The following is a 19,289-nucleotide window of genomic DNA, read 5'->3' on the forward strand; positions in this document are numbered from 1 at the left end:
CTTCCTCCTCAGCCTGTGGTCCCAACGGCGGGGACTTCACGCTGCCACCCACGTGGCAGTGCTTGGTGGTCTCAAGAACCTCAACCATGAAGGTCAGCGCCTCCACGTTTCCTTGTGTTTGCCTCCAGGCAATGGGATCCCATGGGATACTCCTGGTTATCTTTCCCAGATTCCTCTCCAGGAGCACAGCAGTGATGCACCTTTGCTTTCAGCTGCAGATCCCGAGGCTACATTCACTATTTATTACGGCATCTCTGCTCCTGGTTCCCCACTTACTCACCAAACAGCGTCTCCGCAGCCAGTTGACGCAAGCGGTGGGTGATGCGGAAGCCAGCTCCGGCCCCTGGGACTACTCCGTCCTGCCTACTCATCCTTGCTGCAGAGAAGTGGCTGTGGCCACTGGCAAGAGTGGGGACGTCCAGCTACATCTGCCGGAAGATGCATCGTTTCTGTGTGGTCCTCAGAGGGAGCCCAACACTGCTGACATCTCCACTCCCCCACCTTCCAGCCCAGGCCAGCTTGCCCTGATGCACAGCCTTGACCATCCTGAACTTTAGCATCTATAAAATTTGTAAGTGCGGTCATTAACTGTGTCATCATACAAACACTCCCTGGCAGCGAAGTGCTTTCCTGTTCCGTTACATTCCCAAAGCCTGCAAAGGAGAACAGCAGCGCGGAGGGATGCAGAAGCTGCTGGAAGGTTCTGCCCAAGAGATGAGAAAGGAGAAGGAAAGGCAAGCCAGGCTAACACAGCTTGCTGCTCCTCTTCCGAGCTCCTCCAGAGCTCAGCGCCATTCTGACAGCACCACCAGGCCAGCCATGGCTGCAATCCCGTCGTGCCACATCAAACGGTGGCTCAATGAACAGGCATCAACGGCGGCTTTGGGGCGATGCTTTGTACCGGTCACGTGCCGTGCAGCAGATACTTCCAAACAGAGTTTGGAAGCCTACACACCACATCACCCAGTTACCCTGCTCTTTCTCACCCTAAAAAGCTAATTAAATACATTATTCTTGAGGGCAGCGGGCCCAATCCCACCGGGAGAAGAGGGGCTGTTCCCAACCCCAGGGGGCTGTGCAGGGAGGGCCCCGGAGAGCCGCTCCCCCCAGCCGAGGAAGACGGTGCGAAGGCAAGCCGCAGGCTCCCCTTGGGATCAGCCCCAGCCTCACCCCATAACTTGACTTTATTTCCAAACTCCTCTGCATGCTCCACTCCCTTTCCCCACACCTGGATGCTCAGAGGTGTATCCCACCCTCCCCATCTGGCTCCCCTGCCTGGGGCTCCTAGAGGGCACAGGGACGGGCTGCAGCTCCCTGGCCCTGGGCTCTGCTAGCTGCACCTTGCAAACTGCCCCCTGGTCGGGGCAAGGAGAGCCTGTGCTCCATGCCAACCCCCACCCCAATTCCTGACCCGGTATGACGGGAGCTCATGCCTCACTGCAGCCCCGCGTGGGTTGTGATGCCTTTGGTGAACACGAGATGAACAGAGTGACTGCTCCCTAAGCCTAAAAACTGAAAGGTTGGGGATTCCCCCCCATCTCTGAATTGCTCCACAGAGCAGCAACCACAAAGCAAACAATTGCCATCTGCAGAGGCAGTGCTCTCCTTGCAGGAAGGCGAGGGGGTGTGGAAAGCACCCTCGGGAGAGGGCTCAGCTGCTGAGCAGGATGTTCTGATGAAAGACAATTAAATCAGAGCTGGTTAAAAGAAGGCAGGTGGGTTTTTTTCTCCCCCCCCCCCCCCCCCCCCCTTTTTTTCCCCCTCCACACACACCAGCGTTTGCTCCTGGGGACAGCCCCCACTTGCCTGCATGCCCCACAGCCGTCCTGCCAGCAAGAAGCCCCCCACCTTGGGCTTTCCCTACCCCCCGGCCAGGGGTGGCAGTGGGGACACACTCTGCACCCAAAAGAGCCACCACCTGTGCTTTGTGGGAGGGAAAGCAGCATGGCAAGGGGGAACAACATGCCCAGGGCCACACAGCAGGACTGAAAATAAGTATCCGTAGGTCCACTTCCCACCTTCTGGCTGTAATCAAAAGACCATTTTTTCCTCCCGATGCCATTTCCCCCTCCACTCCTCCCCAAACACGCATAAAGGTAAGGAAAGCTCATACAGCAGAGAGGAGGGATCAGATGTTTTATCCTGACTCATTACTATGCACTTCATTCTGCATCGCTCAGCTATTAAAGTTTGATGACAGCCCAGAAGACACCAGGAAATACCTCATTTTCACAAGCGTGCAGAAGACTGTACGCAGCAAAGCTGTAATCTTAGCTACGTCATCATTGTCTTCAACCCACCTTTTCCCCTATCAATTTGTATTAGGCTTAATGTTCTCTGAGCAATAAAAAGCAGGAAATTGGAAGTTTCAATGTGATTCTCAGACGCACTGAATCCCTGGGTCAGAAACTTCTTTGCCCTTTTTGTGAGCTGAAGTTTGGAAGTCTGACTAAAGGGATTTTTCCTTTTCACTTTAACAAAGATAGCTGAAATCCTGCAAGGCATTCAGCAGAAATTTAGTATAATTTAGCATGCGTCCACCACAGCATAAATACATTAAAGACATTAACATTACAATGAATTTAATCCAAATCTATATTATAATAGGGCCAGATGTTTGCTCTGACAACGAGCTCAGAGGAAACTTATACGCTCATTTACACCAGCTGGAAATTTGGCAGAATAGAAGGGGAACATCTGAGTTTTGCAGAGTACCATAAAGATGTGCTAAAAGAGATTTGCAGCAGAGGCGTTAGAGGAGCGCTCTCGTTTCAGATATCGCCTCAAATCCAGATCAGGACAGTAACTCATCCAAGTGCTGTTTGCACAGGACTCAGCTCGTGACTTGCCCGATGGACAGTGATGGCCCACGCCTCTGAGAGGTGGTGGCAACCGTAAGATCCTTTGCTGCAATATTTAACGTGGGAGTGAGAGCCCAGTCCTGGCAGGTTCATCTCTCCACACTTTCCCAATATTATCACCAGCCTTTGCACCAACAGCCGAGGACCACTATGGAAAAGTTATAAACCTACACGTTATTGTTCAGTTTCAAGCAAAGACAGAGACATGAAAACCCTAGGCACTTTTTTATTCTCCCACCTACATACCATTCATTCTTCACTCAAAAAACTACAACGTTTTCAAAAAAATACTGAATTATCCTTAAAAAAAAGACAAGTCATGCACAAAGGAGATGGCTGGCACCTGTGAAAACATGTTTCCCAACTAATTCCAGTGAAAAAAACACAGCCCTCACCCAAAGCAAATCTGAAAGCATCCCTAAAAAATGACACAGGAGAATGTTACACAGCGATTGATAACAGCACACCGTGTTATTTGGTACCCAGTAGGTTTTCATTATGCAGGGTTTCTAATAACACTCCCGCAGCAGAGTTCAGACGTTTGTATTTCGCTTGCAATGGCTCACTACAGATACAAAAAGAATTTTTGGAGCAGGCTTCACCTACCATATGATTAAACCAAACTTCAGTACCAAAGGATACATTATTTTTTCTTGCTGGTTTACACTGAAACACCTATCCTCAAGATCTGTTTGTAAGGAGTCTGTCCCCAAGCAGAGAGGAGCAAGCAGAGATTTTTCAGGTCTCTTCAGGCACATGTCTGGTCTCCACCACGCCGCACACTTTGGGTATCACCAACACAAAGGTGATGAGACCATCACAGCCCCTCAAACGGGGCTCACACACGGCACAGCTCCTCTGACAACACACCTGCCCAAACGTGCTTCCCCTCCGCTCCCCACGGCGGGCACAGATGTAATTCAGCATCAGACCCAGACTTACGTGACAGCAAAAACGCGCTAAAAACCGAGCACGGCCAACTGCTGCCAGGCTCGGAGCTGCACTGCGCTCAGCCCTGCAGCTGAGCCACCATCACAAGCTCTTCCCAGGGATGTCTGCACCCAACATTATGGATGATTTGGAAAATCACCTGTGCCCACGAACAGGTTCCCGAGATGCCACTGAACCAGGAGTAGTTTTATTAGAAATAGGCAGATCAAAGATTCATTTGTTCAAATGCCGAGCTGTTCACAACATCTGCTGGGTTGTTACTCTTTAGAAATACTTGGGAACTCAGCACAAACATATTAGCTGGGAGAGCAACAACGCATCTCCCTGCTTGGTTCTTCACAAGATACATTCTTTTTTATTGCTCAAAACAACACACTTCTACTTGAACACAGCTTGTTAGGATGAGCAGACAGTTCAGAAAAATAAGAAGTGGCCCACGCCCTGAAAATCTTTTATCGCCAGCATTCAACTGAAGACAGACATTTTTTGGAGGTTAGAAAAGCCATTTTCCTTCTGAGCTTGTAAATTTCTACCCCTCTCTGGGAATCCAGAAAATTAGAAAATACTCTACAGAAAGAGGTTTTCTGGGGAGCATGATCCAGTCTGGAAATAGGAGGAGGCTCCCTGCATCGCCCAGGTTTGGGACACGGGCGTACCCTGGGTTCGGGATGTGTCTAACATCGACGCAGACTCCAGCCCAAGCCATCCCCAGCCTCCTGCTCCCTGACAGGCTGCCGGGTTTGAGAAATCCCAGTCCCCCGGCACTCTGCTCCAGGGCTATTTTTGTGTGTGCACACATGCACATAAAACCAACGGGGTCACGTTGCAAAAAGCAAGATCTGCCATCTGAAAGCACTTCAGAGATGGGGTGTTCGCGCGCGCAGCGCAGTATAAATGTCAATACAAAGCAGCACACATGTAAACTTTTAGATTTAAGTTTTATGAGGACGGGGAAGTAAACATCAGCAAAGCGCTGGAGGTCTGCAGCGAGAGCACTAGCTCTTAGCCGACGGGTGCCTGAGAGGTTTCGTGGATCGGCACAATAGCTTTGTGTTTTCCAGAGGACCGGTCCAGCGCTTCCTTTGAATTCCTCGTCAAGCCGTTAGTACTTACACACATGGTCGCAACGACAGAAGGTTCCACAGCATAAAGCTTTACAAGAAGTCCTGAGAACAGACAGAGCCCTGCCTGTGCAAGAGGATTAAGCAAAAGCGTAGGAAAGTATCGCACAATTTACCATGAGTACCCTTTTTACCTGCAAATAGCAGTTCATGTGTCCTATGGGCAAAAACCACTGTGACCACAAGTCTTCTAAATTTGAAATATTGTATGAAAAGGTCCTGTTACAAGCCACGGAGGTCTATCATGGGGTTATAGTAGCAGACATTTTATAGCCTTCCTGTTGTTCAGGCAGTTGACTTCAGAGTAGAAGAGAGATCTCAGGCAAGTCTGCAAGAGAAAGATATTCTTATACAGCCTATAAATACCATTGACCCAAACTGCGAGGTGCTTACGCTGGCAAACTTTCACGACACTATGTAAAGAAACCAGATCCCCCTACCCGTGATCGAATCCACTCTTGGTGGGGAGCTTGCGAAATAAGACAAAACAGGAGCCTGCTTCCAAACATAGCCAGCTCAACCTAAATCTTGAACTACTAGTTTATTGCTGATGGGAAGACAAAGTATATAAAAAAAACCAACCAGCCACCACCCAAAACTGGGTGGTAGTATTGCGGTCGTAGACCAGATGAAGAGAAGACTGAAGAAGGACCAGTAACAAGAAGGACATTTTTCCTACACTAACATTACCTAGACTTGGTAACATTTTACTAGAAGGGTTTATGGATACCCTTTACAGAAGAAACAAAGCTTTTCAACAGAGATGTCCACTGAAAAGCTGTGAGTTTGTTCTGTGGGGGTTTTTTTCTCTTTTTTTTTTCTTGTGGAAACACGTCAATATTAATTAAAAGTTCATTGGAGAAATTTCACAGCAGCTAGAAGCATTCTGTTGCATCCTTCCTTTGCATAATTATTAGCTACTTACTATACAGCCAAAAGTTAGCGTTTAGATTTCTGACATTATCAAAATTGAAAACTGCCCCTTTTTCAGTAATATTCTTGACAGACACCACTCCACATAAATTTCCTCAACTGCACTGCTATTCAGCCCAGATAGAACCTTTTTTCAGAAGATATAGAAACTTTCCAAGGAGAATAATTTTGTTTTTCAGCTAATTGCAGTCATCATCCAATTATGAGACAGTATCACAGAGTATCTGGCTCCCAAGAAACAAGGACTCACCTAGGATCTTCTTTAGAAGGTTTTTCTTTTATGCTCAGAGGATGCATTCGGCATTATTAAAAATGATAAATAGGGTTTGGAAAACGTCCTGTTTCTAATCAAAGATAGAGAGGAAAAAGGATGCAATTTGGAAAGGATGCAGCTGAAGAGAGGAAAAAAGCTGAAGAAGAGTAACTGGCAGTGACCTACTTCTTTTATCACTTTCCAATCTGTTCTCACACTTTGCCCACTCTGAAAAAGGACACAGATTCTGTGCAAACAGAAGAAGGGGGCGGGGGTGGTGTGGGGGATGAGGAGAAAAAGAAAAAAGGAAAAGGTTTGCTTCTGTCAAGTGAGATTAAATTTCCGCAGTGGGAAGGCAGGGCAGGATGATGTCATCCCATCTCCTGCTTTCCATCAATTAGACACATTGAATGTGTATCACTAGTTACAGGGGAAAACCCAGAGTAGCCATGTATCACAGTCAGGTTAAAGACAGGAAATAAGCTAACTTCCTATTCAAATACAAAGCATTATGTTCCTTTTGTATTCAGGTACCATTCTGTTAGTCCTCACAACCCTTGTGAAGTAGTGATGAATCATCAAATCGATATTTTCCAGGCAAGGAACCTAAGCCAAAAAAAGAGCTCAAAGCCAAAGTCAAAATCGAAATTAATCCTCAAGGCTTCCTGATGGCCCATCCCACAGAACCTACTCCTCTGGAGCTGGATCCACGCTTGAACATGCTCTGCATCTGAGAGTCAACTTCCTTAAGGAAATGTGTTCCTTCCTTTCCTCTACCTTTTTGCTGATGACAGCTGATCTGGTGGTTTGAAAGGCTGGAAACAGGACGCTGAAGCCTTTGAAGACGTCTACTGTGTAGCATTTGCCGTTAGTGCTTAATTTCCTGGAGCCTGTGCTATGCCTCTAACAAAAGCATCCTCAAATTAATTTGAGGAAAGATGTACAGGAGAGCAGGAAAATGACTTGCCCTAAGGCGAGCATCAACGCCGGGCAAGCCCCGGGCTCGAGGCAGCACCGCTTTGCAAGGTGACTCACCGTAGGAAGAATTTGGTGTTTTTCCAGGCTCCAGGAACTGGTAACGGTAGACGGAGCTAACAGCCCGTTCAAACCAACCCACATCAATACAGCCCAAAGGGGCCATGCTTTGAGGGGTTATGAGAAATGAGCTGGCGAGCCTCTGGGCAGCGTGTTTGGCAGGTCCCCATCCCAGGAAAGGGCCACCAACGCTGGCATCCCTCCCCAGCCACTCTTGGCTGCCGCGGTGAGGGCTCTTGCTAGCTGCAAGACCACCCGAGAGACCGGGAGGCAGGCGTTTCAGCAAGCATGACATTTGCACCGAGGTGGTTTTTGGGGACACCTGCGCTCAGCAGACAGAGCCCACCCCAGCATTTGCCACCGGGCTCTGTGCCCGGCGGCGCCGCGGACGAGCACCACGGAGCCACGAGCCGTCCTGCGCCCAGCTGCTCCCACACTGCCGAGCACATCTGGGAGCCCAGCCACCAGGAACAAAACAACTGAAAACAGCTGGATCAGGAAATTAAGGGGGAGGATGGGGATCAAAATGCCACACTGGAGTGCTCCATCAGGCTCGATTTGCAGAACGCAAATAAAAACTGAAATAACTGTTTGCTACGATTCGGAGACAAAACACGCCTAACCTTATCTGAAAGGATCGTGACAAACCCAAAGCAGAGGCCGTGCTTTCCCAAGCAAACAGAGGAGACCAAGAAAACAGAACCAGAGACAGTTCATCTCAGTATTAGCTTTTCACAATTAAATCCGCGTGTGTGCTTGCGCAGAGGGGCTTGCTGAAATTTAAGCAAATAGCAGCAAACCTCAAAGAACAGGAGAAATCTCACTGCATCCCCAAAGTATGCAGCAGTGGAGATGTTGCAAAGATGCCAACTGGCAGGAAATGAGGAGGGAACACAGTATTCCTAAGAAGCCTCCTCATTTTTCCCATTGATGATCTGAGCCAATCTAAAGGACCAAGGGGCGGGGGGGGGGGGGGGGGGGGGAGCCAAACCTTTCCCCTAAAGCAGGGCAAGAGGGAAAGAAAACACTGTAATTTCAAAATGAGCGGACCACACAGTAAAAGAGAAATAAAAATAGTAACAGAGAAAGTAAGCTTATTTTGCCTTAGTCTCTCCTTACGAGAGACTTAACTATTTTGTCCTTAACTATTTGCTCAGGACTAACCAAGAGGTACCACGTTCAAAGCGTGTATCAGTTCTTTGCCCACAGTCCATCCGTAAGGGCTGCAGTCCTCAGCACTCGCCCCAGGCCAGCCTCGCATGATGCTTCACAGCCAACACCAAGCGAGAGTGACAGAGGACAAGACACACGTAGGGATGGTGAGGGCAGCCTGGCTGCAAGGAAACCTCGCCTTTTAAGAAAAAGGTTGAGCAGAAAACAAAAATGCCATAGGGTGGTCTGCTGCTCGTGGCAGAAAGGAGAGCGTAGCCACTGGGGTATATCAGAAGTGTATAAAACTTCAAGAAAACCAGTTACATTGTCTTCCATATAAAGAAAAAGCACGTGTGATGTTTTCTCAAAGGCAGCCCCTGGGCAGGCTGCCCTGAGCCCCGTGGTGCTTTAGGGTAAGCCATGGTCCTGCTAGCAACCCAAGCCTGCTGTCATCAGCAAGTCTTCTGCCCTCACAGAATTAAGTGGGAAAACACTTATTTAGCTATGGTTTGCAAAGAGAGAGGCATGACCGAGGAGGAATTAGCTGGAGCTGCAGCACCAGATAGAGGAACTAAACTCCCACAGAGATCAGAGGCGCCCAGAAGATCCTGAAGAAGGGAACAAGGGTTGAAGTGCCAAATCTGCAGCCGAAATCTTCGGGAGGACTCACTTGGAGGACATGGTAAGGTGCTGGGTCACCAGAGAGACGGGACAGGCAGATTTCTTCCAAAACCACCAAAGATTCAGCCATCCCAGCAAACCAGCAGAACAGCAGCTCTTAGGGACAACAACCCCCCTGGGAACAATAGGTGGAGACAGCTAAAGCCAAACAACCACAAGAACATAATGCTGCCCCTCAGCAACCAAAAGGCTGGTTTGGGTCACAAGGAGCCACGAGGCTTGGTGCTTTTTTCAGCATTCCCCATCCCCCACTGGAGGGGTCCCACAAGCTTGTGGTGTCATTCGGCATGGGGGAAGGCGGTGCTGGTGGAGGTCAGAGATCTGCTGGAAAGCACCAGCCTTCCCCACAGGGTGCTACAGAGAGCTCAATCCAGAGCATGACTCCTGCAAAACCCATTTCACAAAAGGATATTCCTCAAAACCCACCGCGCAGCCAAGCAACTCCAGACAGCTTCCACTGGGGCAGCAGCTGGTCCATGCCGCCTGCTCCGAGAAGCGGCTGGAAAATCGCCTCAGGTCCAGGCAAAACAGCTTCACTAAAGCAAGAACAGCTCCAACAGCTTTCTCAGGGGAGCCTGGTCCTCACCCCGAGCAATACAGCCCTGCACGCTGGGCCAGGCTTTTACCGAGGTAGCTGCCGTGGTGGATGGTGGTTTCACCTCCAGCTGTGCGTTACCATCTCCCCAGCTGCATCCCACTAGCAGATCCACAAGCGCTGCTCACCAGCTGCGGTGCTGACTCAGCTAGAGTGGCTTAATGCTCATCAGAGGCACTTATAGCTCATTTGCACCCCCAGCTCAGCTCAGGGACCAGTAACCTGCCACCAGCCAGCCAAGAACACCAGCACCTTAAACACCCGCTGCTGCTCCTGCAGCGAGCATCCATCTGCGCCCTGTTCCAATGCTCACCTTGGTACCACAGGCAATTTCTCCTCCTGAATTCCTGGCATGTTTCATCCCTGCCAAAAAAATTAGTCAACTAATTTCAGAGCTGTAAAGTCATTTTAAAAACTAAAATCCACACTGCAAGCTAATTAGGAAGTATTTATATTGCAGCAACCCCTGTGACTTGCAGCCTGCGCACCAAGCCCGGCATTACTGGAGCTGTCAGAGGCAGTCCCAGAACAGCTTGCTTGTTTGTTCTGGTGCTACTAGTGCTGGTTTCAGAGGGCAGGAGGGAAAAAAAAAAAAAAAAAGAACACACAAAAAAAGTGTTTGTATACAAAAATGTTGCAAAGATGAACGTGTGCTGGGCAGCTTTCCTGACACACAGCTCTCGTTCTCACCACCCTCCGTACGCGCTGACCCATCCACGAGCCAGGACCCAGGCTGGCGTGTGCCCCAGAAGCAGCTATCACGGTGCATCTGAACACAGGGACTGTCACCGCTGCTGATAGCAGGGGCTGGAGGCACAGAAGGATTCTCATCTCCCAAAGGGAAGTTTTGGTCTGAACGGTTAGGGAAAAAAAATATCCTTTTTTCCACTCCAGTATTTTACGGGGAACAGCTCAAGCCAAAGCTCTGGACGCAGCATTAAGCTGAGCAATTGGGCTGGGTGGTGAGGGACACCCCCCCACCCCACCCCCAGCTCAGCAGGGGCTCCCTGCAGGGCCCCGAAGCTGCCATGGGGGTTCCTCTGAGCTCCTCCAGGTGCAAGGGGGTGCAGTGGCCCTGCACAGGTTCACCACAGAAGTGGCTTTAGCAAGTACAACCCAGAGCCTGCACAAACCATTTGTAGCTCAACTGGGGCAGCTCTGCTAACCAGTACCACCAGCAGCTGTGGGAATTTCATTCTGCAGGATGGATACGGTGGCAGATACAATCCCAGCCTCTATGTAGAAGCCACGGTCTCACGCCCAGCAGCTCTGCAAGCCCTTGCTTTCGAGAAGTCACCCATCCCAATTCACCCACCTCCCTAGCAATGCTTGCTCCAGCCCATGGGATCCTGAAGGAGAAGCTGGCTGCTTTCTCTGTCTGCTCGGCTGTCTCGAGCTTCAGGACTACCAAGCAGCGCTGCCCAGGGAGCCACCGCGGCTCCCTCTAACCCTGCAGGGGAGAGAGGCCATGTGCCAAGTGGCCACATCCTCCTGATGCATCACCCAGAGCCGGCACAATATTCCTCTTCTCTGAGCTGGCAGCAGCCACATGTACACCTGGAAAACTCCGCCACGGACATGGCTCCTCTGCCAAGGAGCTAAATCCATTTTCTGGGGTCTGCTCCCCCCTCAGCAGAGCCCCCAGCCTGCTGCAGCTGGTAGGCTTGCCCACCTGCAGCATCCTTTTCATAGCTGCTTGCTGCTCCTATCAAAGGGAGGCGTGATGTGGTCCAAGAGGGAAAAATGCTCAAAGAATCCATTCTGCAGGAACACAGGCCCCTTGTAGACAAACGAATTGTTAATGGATAGATTCCCCTTCGCTTCATAATGTTCATGAGTCCCTTGACCTCCACGTACATAAAGTGGTCTGAAAATTTCCCCAAGCCCTTTATTTGCAGCTGCAAACCACCACTTCCCATCTCACTTAAAGTGTCGGAGCATGGCCAGCAACGTGTCATTTTGATATTCCCCAAGACTGAAACGTTTCTTGGGTGTCAGGAATATCACAGGCACCAGACGGTGCCGAGTTGAGACTAGCCGGAAGGACATGTCCTTTCCACAGCTGCAGCAGTTGTGGGACATCAGAGAAGCACCGTGTCGGACACCCTGAGCCACGCAGTGCTTTCTTCTGTGATTGCGCCTACTCTTCCCGTGCCCTTGCCTCCCTCCTTCTCACGCTGTAGCTCTCCTTTACCTCACTTGCACTTTCCTCCGCTTACACTCAGTTTCTTGTTCTGCCTGGGCACCACACTCAGCATGACAGATCCCAGCCACAGCCCTCCAGGCACTTCCGTGATAGCACCAAATAATGCTTTTAATAATACAGAGATCATCCAAAGAGCCTTCGTAGGAAGCTGTAGCCCTCCATCTCCAAACAGTTTTCCCCACCGCTACCTAACTCGTACAGTGCCGGAGCAACCTGAAGATGCCTTACTGAGATTCAGAATGAAAGTTTTCTTCTTAAGCTTCTAACGTTCGCGTGGAAAGCCCTTGCTGGCTAAAACCTTCGCGCTTATTCTTAGCTCCTAAGGGATGCAGGTACCTGGGACGTCTGGAGGAAGGTGGACAAGCCTGCACCAGCAGCAGATCAAACCCAGACCCCCTGCCCCAGCCCTCCTCCCAAACGCTCGGGCAAAGGAAAGGGACCTTCAAATCATACCCAGACCACGCAACCGTGCATCTCATTTTGCTCACCTCTGTAATTTCGAGGGCTCCATTTGGCTACAGCTGAACTCCTTTCTGACCAAATTAGGCACAGCACAAGCTCCCTCTCCTCGCTTTAAGCTATTCCTGCCAGATTCAGCCAGCTGTTGTAGCAGTTCTGACCATGGCTATGTTCAAGCTTCTGCACCCACCTGCACAGATGGGCACGGGCACACACACAAGGATTAACCTACCGAATGGCCTGTGGTCCTCCCCTCCTTCCACGAGGGGAACGTGTTCTTTCTTACACGCCACAGCCCTGGGCCACCTTTCCAACAGGAGCTGCCAGATGAGCTCAACCCCTTGATATGACAGCAGGGTAAGAGCACGCACACGCGTGTTCAAGCCCACGCACACGTGTATTTGCATCGCCCAGACACCCAACGTACATCACCCTTGCACATGGGAGAGCTGAGCTGTCAAACCGGGTGCGTGCAGGCACACAGCCCTGCTGCTTATTGAATACGCGTATGCACTTCACAGTGAAAAATTAGCCCCTGGAAATCCCTCACTGCGGGGAATTCAGCTGGAAACATTCTCTGACATGAGATATTCTGCAAGCCCGATGCTCAGCACTCCCGCAGACAGGATGCAGCGAGTACCTCTTCCCTCTCTCCTCCTCCGAGGATCTGGCTGCCTATTCTGGCTTTCGCTACAACACCTTTACCACCCCGCTGTCCTTTCCCAGACAGCAGCGTTTCCTCGTGTCCCAGCTCAGACCACAGCACATTAACATGATGGAACAGTCTGCAAAGGTCAACGCGATTATTTGATGCTCTCAAATGTCTGGATTCCTTCAGGATTTCCCTTGCTTTTTCCCTCTCTATGAGGAGAAGAAAAAAAAAAAAAAGAAAAAAAGGAAAAAAAAAAAGGGTGGAATGAAGAGGGGAACCAGCCCCAGCCCCAGGTGCAGCCCACCCCAACCCCTTCCCAGCCAGCTGAGCTTCCCTACGGGTATCTGCTACAACCCCTAATAACAAGCAGGAGCTATCAGGTGGTCATGAGACATCGAACTGCTGTCAGGAAATTTCTCCACCATGGTTTGAGGTTGTGTCTTTCACAATATTATTTTCCTCAATCTCCCTTTTCTTTTCTTGAAAATAATCAGTTTGTTCAGATTCTTGCGGTGAAAAGCTTCCAGTAAGTTCCAGCATGGAATCTAGGCAGAGGGACAGATTATCTGCCTGCAGTAGGACACCTCACTTAGAGCAGCCTAATAACATAAAAAATGATATATTTTAAGTCCTGCTCCCTCAATAATACCTTTTAACGTACTCAACTTATTTTAACATTATAAATAAAAGTGCTGGCACACAGTGAGGTTTCTTTTGGAAGGGGGAGCAGCATGCTCTCCAGCTCTTTAGCCTCTCTGAGGTTTGGTTGCCAACCTCAGAGCTGGAACTCCAAGTTACTTTAATAAGCAAAATATTCCATTTTCCATGTATTGTTGCTCTTCAGAATGGATCCAGTTCTTGGGAGTGACGATGAAAAGCTGCAGATTTCTTCAGAGCAAAAGGCAAACCTCATCAAAACCACATTACAGACCGTTACGATAGGGCTCCAACTGTCGCCTGGACATGCAACTTCATTTTTCTCCAGGAGGAGAGGACCGGCTCCGACTTGCCGCGCGCTGGTGTCTCATCCCCATCAGCTCCCAGGTCCCTCCTGCTGCTGAAGGTTTGGTCACTCTTACCACGCTAGTCTCCGTGCAACAGAAGCCAAAAGATTATTTCAAGCCCACATCCCTCTGTTGCTCCGAGTCCCAAAAGTCTGGAAAACTGCAAACCCAGACCCAAAACTTGGTACTTTGAGATCATCTTTTAATGTGGGAGGTTGGAAATAGCCATGAAAAGATATTATCAGTGGTGTTTTCCATAGTTTCATGAACAAAACTTTCTCTATTTTTTGTTTTTAATAATTCCAGTGTAAATTGGAAGCTCCAGGGGATTTTTCCACATGCGCTAACACATCGCCTACAACCCCTTGGATGCAGGTCCGTTACTGTAGGGATGGCTAATGTGTTGCTGACAGTACTAAGCACCTCGTTCTCCAGGAAAGAAGAGCAGAAAGCCTTTTGCTGGGGGCAGGGAGAGAAAATAAAAAAAAGAGAGAGAAATGAAGTTTGGCAACTTCAAGCTGATCGCAGGGGGGATGAGGCAGTATCACCAGCACCCGCATTCACAGATGGCCGAGAATACAAATACCTACTGACAGCACAGCCCCAGAGGTATCAGAAACTCACTGTTGCCTCCAGGCCTTCTGGAGGCAGGTGGGTTCCTGGATAAATGGTTTTGTTTCTCCTAATGACTTCATCATGAAGAAGGGTGGCCACTGGGCTTGGGGGGATTGCTGGCAGCCACGCAGAGCCGCCCTCCAATACTCCCTGGCTCAGTCGCCTCCCCCAGCACCATTATCTCCAGTCGTGCACAGAGCTCATCTCACCGCTCCATGTAGATTCCCCAGGCACCGGCTTCCATACGATAGGTTTTTCTTTTGCCAAAAAACACTGAACAACATTGACCTCCACGTTTTGGCATCACCGCTACTCATGGAACACGCGTCTGCTTTCACATCCAACTAGGATAACTGAGGTTGTTTTTGTTGTAATTCTGATACAGCTGCATGACTGAAGAGTCATAGATGGAGCTGTTGTGGAGTAATTGACCTGGTCTGCTGCTCCCCAGAACGATGATCGCAAGCAGACCAGCTGAAGAGTGGGTGTGGAACTGGCGCAGCTAAACCAAGGGGTCCCCACCCCATCAACTTCTCCTTTCCCCAAGGGTCTTGTATTAATAAGAAAGGGTGTGTCAACATTACGCCAAGAAACCAGAGCGGCGTTGCAGTTGCATAAAGCGGGCAAGCTGCTCTCGTCCTTGCAGAGGCTCGGGGTCGGATCCCAAAGAGGGCAATGGAAAGACACCCTGGGATGAAGCTCTTCCAACATCTGCCCAGCAACGTCATTTCTAACAAGCCTGATCAGGTATGTCCACTCACGCCAAGCCTTGCGGTGGGAACACCCTTGCTTCCTCCAGCTAGGCTAGGCACCCAAAGGGGTCCCACAGCATCCCGACCCCGAGGCCCTGGCTGCAGAGAGGCACACAGCATACCCACCACTGAAGGAGTAGAGCCCATGATCAGCATTTGTTGGTGTAACCATAATACAAAAGCTACTCATGATTTGTAGCGTCCACCCCTGGAGCTAAAACCAGAGACTTTTGGAACTGACTCGGAGCAGCCGTCTGAGCGGGTGCAGCTGCGAACCTTTACGGGCTTCCCACCGGTGCCAGCAGCAGCCAGCTGTGGCTGGGTCCAAGCTGAAGCTCAGCACTGTAGAGAAGGCAAGGTCCATCTCCACGGACGTTCAGGTTTTGAACCGTGGTTTTATTCCAGATCAGAGGAAAATAAATTGGAAGTCTTGAGCTTTCTGCAAAGCAGCAGCAAAGTCCAGGGGGGAGGGGAAAAAAAAAACCCCAACCAACAACCCAAAAAACTCTTCGTTTCAGGTGAACTGAAATGTTCCATCTCACTTTACAGCCAGAGTATGTGCTTATACGTGTCAGAGCTGGGTACGTTAGTTACGCACACCACTAGAACATCCCAAATTGCTTCTGTGACATGTAACGCTTTACCCTGAAAGCACACCTCAAACCAAGAAGTCTCTCCTCATTTTCAGGCCCTTCTTCCCCCACAGCCACGCTTAGAAAACAGCGGATTCCACCTCCCACTTCACACTGAGGGTGAGTTACAACTGCTCTATCTCAGCCAGCCCTCCCTGCTAACAAATACATCCTGATCCTATCAATCCTTGCAAAACTTCTGGAATGGCTTTTGTTTATAAAGGCAAGACCTACAGCAGGACACTCAAAATATTTCATATTATGCTATGCTACAGTGCCTTCTTGACTGGCATGTTCAAAAACACTTGGAATAGATATGACCGGGGTCAGAGCTCCCAAGCCTTTTGCCTGGTTTGGGGAATTTACATGCAAAGCCAGTAGCGATAAGAAAACGCAGGATGATGAAGGGAAGATATTCTCATAAAAGTCATTGGTGTTGTCCAGAAACCAGTAAACCTCCCTGTGGGAACCATATCCAGTTTCATCCCTACGTCTGAATTTAACACCTCACTGAAATCTCTTTGTAGAAGCACCGAGTGCTACAGCAGAACAACCATTGACATCAAAGGTTAACACCAAGTGTCCTTGGGGGGGTGGGGGGAAGTCACCAAAATTTCTCCTGAATTCTGCTCTCCATTCATCCCCACAGACAAAACCAAATCCACTTTGATGGCACAAGCGTCTTCCCTGACAAAAATGCAAGGAGAACACCGGTGACTGCATTTCATCAGCAGTAGTTTTTATAGGGTTTTTTTTACTGGTTTTACAGTATTTCCTTCTGTGCAACTTTTCTCGTGTTTATACTGCTCTTACCAGCCAAGAATCTCCCACATCAACCTTCCAGCATGAAACTGCCTGTTGTTTTCACACTCGGCCAACGAGCGGTTGCCCTGCCAAAGCCACCAGCAGTACTTATAGCATTTCTATATCCCCAAAAGAAAGGTAACTGTGTCCAGAACTGCTGAGCAGCGGCAGTGTGGGACCAGCTGGTGACCTGCCGGTCAGCTGCGTTGCAAGGAAGGATGAGGGAAGTCAGCGAGTCACACCAGCACCTCGTTGCTCCCGGTCTCACACACACACTGCCCTTGCTTTGACAGCACAGCCTGCGCTACACGTGCTAAGAAATGACTCTGTGATGCCCGTTAGCACCTCACATAACCAAACTCCCCATCTTCACAGGAATCCAGAGTAATTTTAAGTCAAACTTGTGTCAGTCCATTAAACAGAAAACACCAAAGCAACAGAGCAAAACTCAGATAATCTAGGTTCACTTCCTAGTTTTGCAGCAGGCTTTCCTGCTGTTCTAGCTTCCCATCTGCTACGAGGAAAACGAGAACATCTCCCACCCCAAGTGCAGAGCACCCTAAACAAAGCCCCTGCCTTAGCCCATCACAGCTCCTGTAATTCAGTTACTATTCAGTTACTAAAGTCAAGCACAAACCTTGGGTATTCAGGCTCCATATATCACAACCCCACTTTCCAAAAAAAAAAAAAAAAAAAAAAAAAAAAAAAGCCACCTCTATCTGGTAAGGACCACGCACTGACTTCAGCTCAGATTCTTCTAGAACAGTCTCTTCCACCAGACCTACAGACAACCCGGGAAGAGCAGCTACCTGCCCACAGGCTTCCCTAACAGGACACAACAAGGTTGCTGCACCCTAGGGAAGCTGCAGCAAGAATCAGACCACTCTATCGGCCCCTGCTCAGACAAGCTGAAGCAATAAGCTGATGATTTCTGCAAGCGACAGCACCAGTGTCACTGGGAGGTAAGCCCAGAAGAGATGGCTTTCTAAAAATTAAGCTGCATGGGCATGCAACCAGCTATTTGACCACACATCTTTTGTTATTTATCCCCCGGCTGCCGCACAGTCTGTATAATCACCAGCAACATACCAATGTAGATGCATACACATACACTGTGCTTTTCAAAAAGCAGGAAAAAAAAAAAAAAAAAAAAAAAAAGAAAAAAAGACTGCTGAAAAGCTGCCTTTGGGAAAACATCTGCAGCTATAGACTCCTATCCACTATCACACCATGCTCCAAAACTCCAGGCTCAATAAAACAGATGAATGCACCTCCAAAATAAGGAAGAGGTCTATAGGCATGATCCACAGCAGTATCTAAATGAGGAGTCCAGTTGCTCTTATGAGTTCTCGTGTAACTCCTCCTTAGACATCTAAAAAAATAATTCAGATCTTGGGCTGAAATCAAGAGCTGGAGATGCCCACGTCTTCTCATTGACTGCAGAGGGTCTGAAGCTCAGTGGGATGGAGGTGAGATTTTGTTATCCTGGACAGTGAATGGTCACCCACAGAGTTTGCACGCACCAAACTGTCCTGCACAGGGACACATACACCGCTTCTGTGGAAGCACGTGCCAAAAGCAGCTCCCTCTCACCCAGGAGCACAACTGAAAGGGTAAGGGCAGATTTAGGACCTCCAACCTTCAGGAGCAAATGGCGAGGAGAAAGGACTTTAACAGCCAAGCAGCCCTTCCTCAGCTCCCCTGCATTGCCACCAAGGCGGTGAAGGCACACGGCCCTGGCTGAGATCGGAGCAAACCGGAGGCAGCAGGTTGTGTTTACACAGAACTCCATATTAGCTAATTAGCGTGGCTGATGCAGCCAAACTGCTCCTGGTACCCAGCTAAACCACTGCCCCAGCCGTTATCCTTGCACAGCGCTGCAGGCACATCCCTGGTGACAGCAAATGGGAGATGACACGGGAAAAATGAGAGACAAATCTACAGTTCCCGTCTCTGCTTTCTTCCCTCCAACCATTTCCCTAAGAATTTCAATTCCAGATCAGGCTCAGAGGACAAAACCTTGCTCAACTTAAGGACTAAAGATGTGGTTTATGATCCTGGAGTCAGCTACTGAGTCTTAGGCAGTGTAACTGAGCTTTGGGTCAAACAGAACTTTCGTGGAAAAATCCCCAAGTATTAAATTAGTGGAGATATGGGACAAGCTTCCATTTCTGAGCTTTTTTTTTCTTACCGTGAATCTCACGTCCCGAGAAGCTCGCAGTTGTGGGCGAGCTAACTGAAAAGAGCAATGTAGAGCTTGCTCGTTCAGCACATCTCCTTTGAAATGCTAACAGTGGATGTCAGTAACTGGCCGTGCTGGTGGATAAATGGTCTGCACTAGATCCATCCCTTCCTCTTTAGGGCAGGGAAGTGCCCAAGTCCAGGGTCTGAGGATGTAGCCCTAGCTCCTGTTTTGATCAAACGAGCTTCCAGGCTGGCAGGAAGCAAGGCATCAACAAACTAAGCCAAATCCAATTACAAAAATAAGGAAAAAAGCATATAAAGTGTAACAACTGAAGACCACAATGCAACAGCCTACGGTACAGCGGAAAAAAAAAAAATATCAATAGTAATCATACTAGT

General features: G+C 49.2%; 1 protein-coding gene across 1 annotated transcript in view; it reads right to left on the minus strand.

The window, feature by feature from the left end:
* ZNF469 (zinc finger protein 469) overlaps positions 1 to 19,289 on the minus strand; it is a 239,719-nt gene that overhangs the window by 174,475 nt on the left and 45,955 nt on the right. The window contains exon 3 of the mRNA XM_080410620.1: positions 1 to 19,289. This exon is cut by the window's right edge and continues 17,001 nt beyond it. The gene's annotated coding sequence lies outside the window, so the exon portion shown is untranslated.

The sequence above is a fragment of the Falco punctatus genome (assembly GCF_963210335.1).
Source record: "Falco punctatus genome assembly, chromosome: 14".
Classification (NCBI taxonomy): Eukaryota; Metazoa; Chordata; class Aves; order Falconiformes; family Falconidae; genus Falco; species Falco punctatus.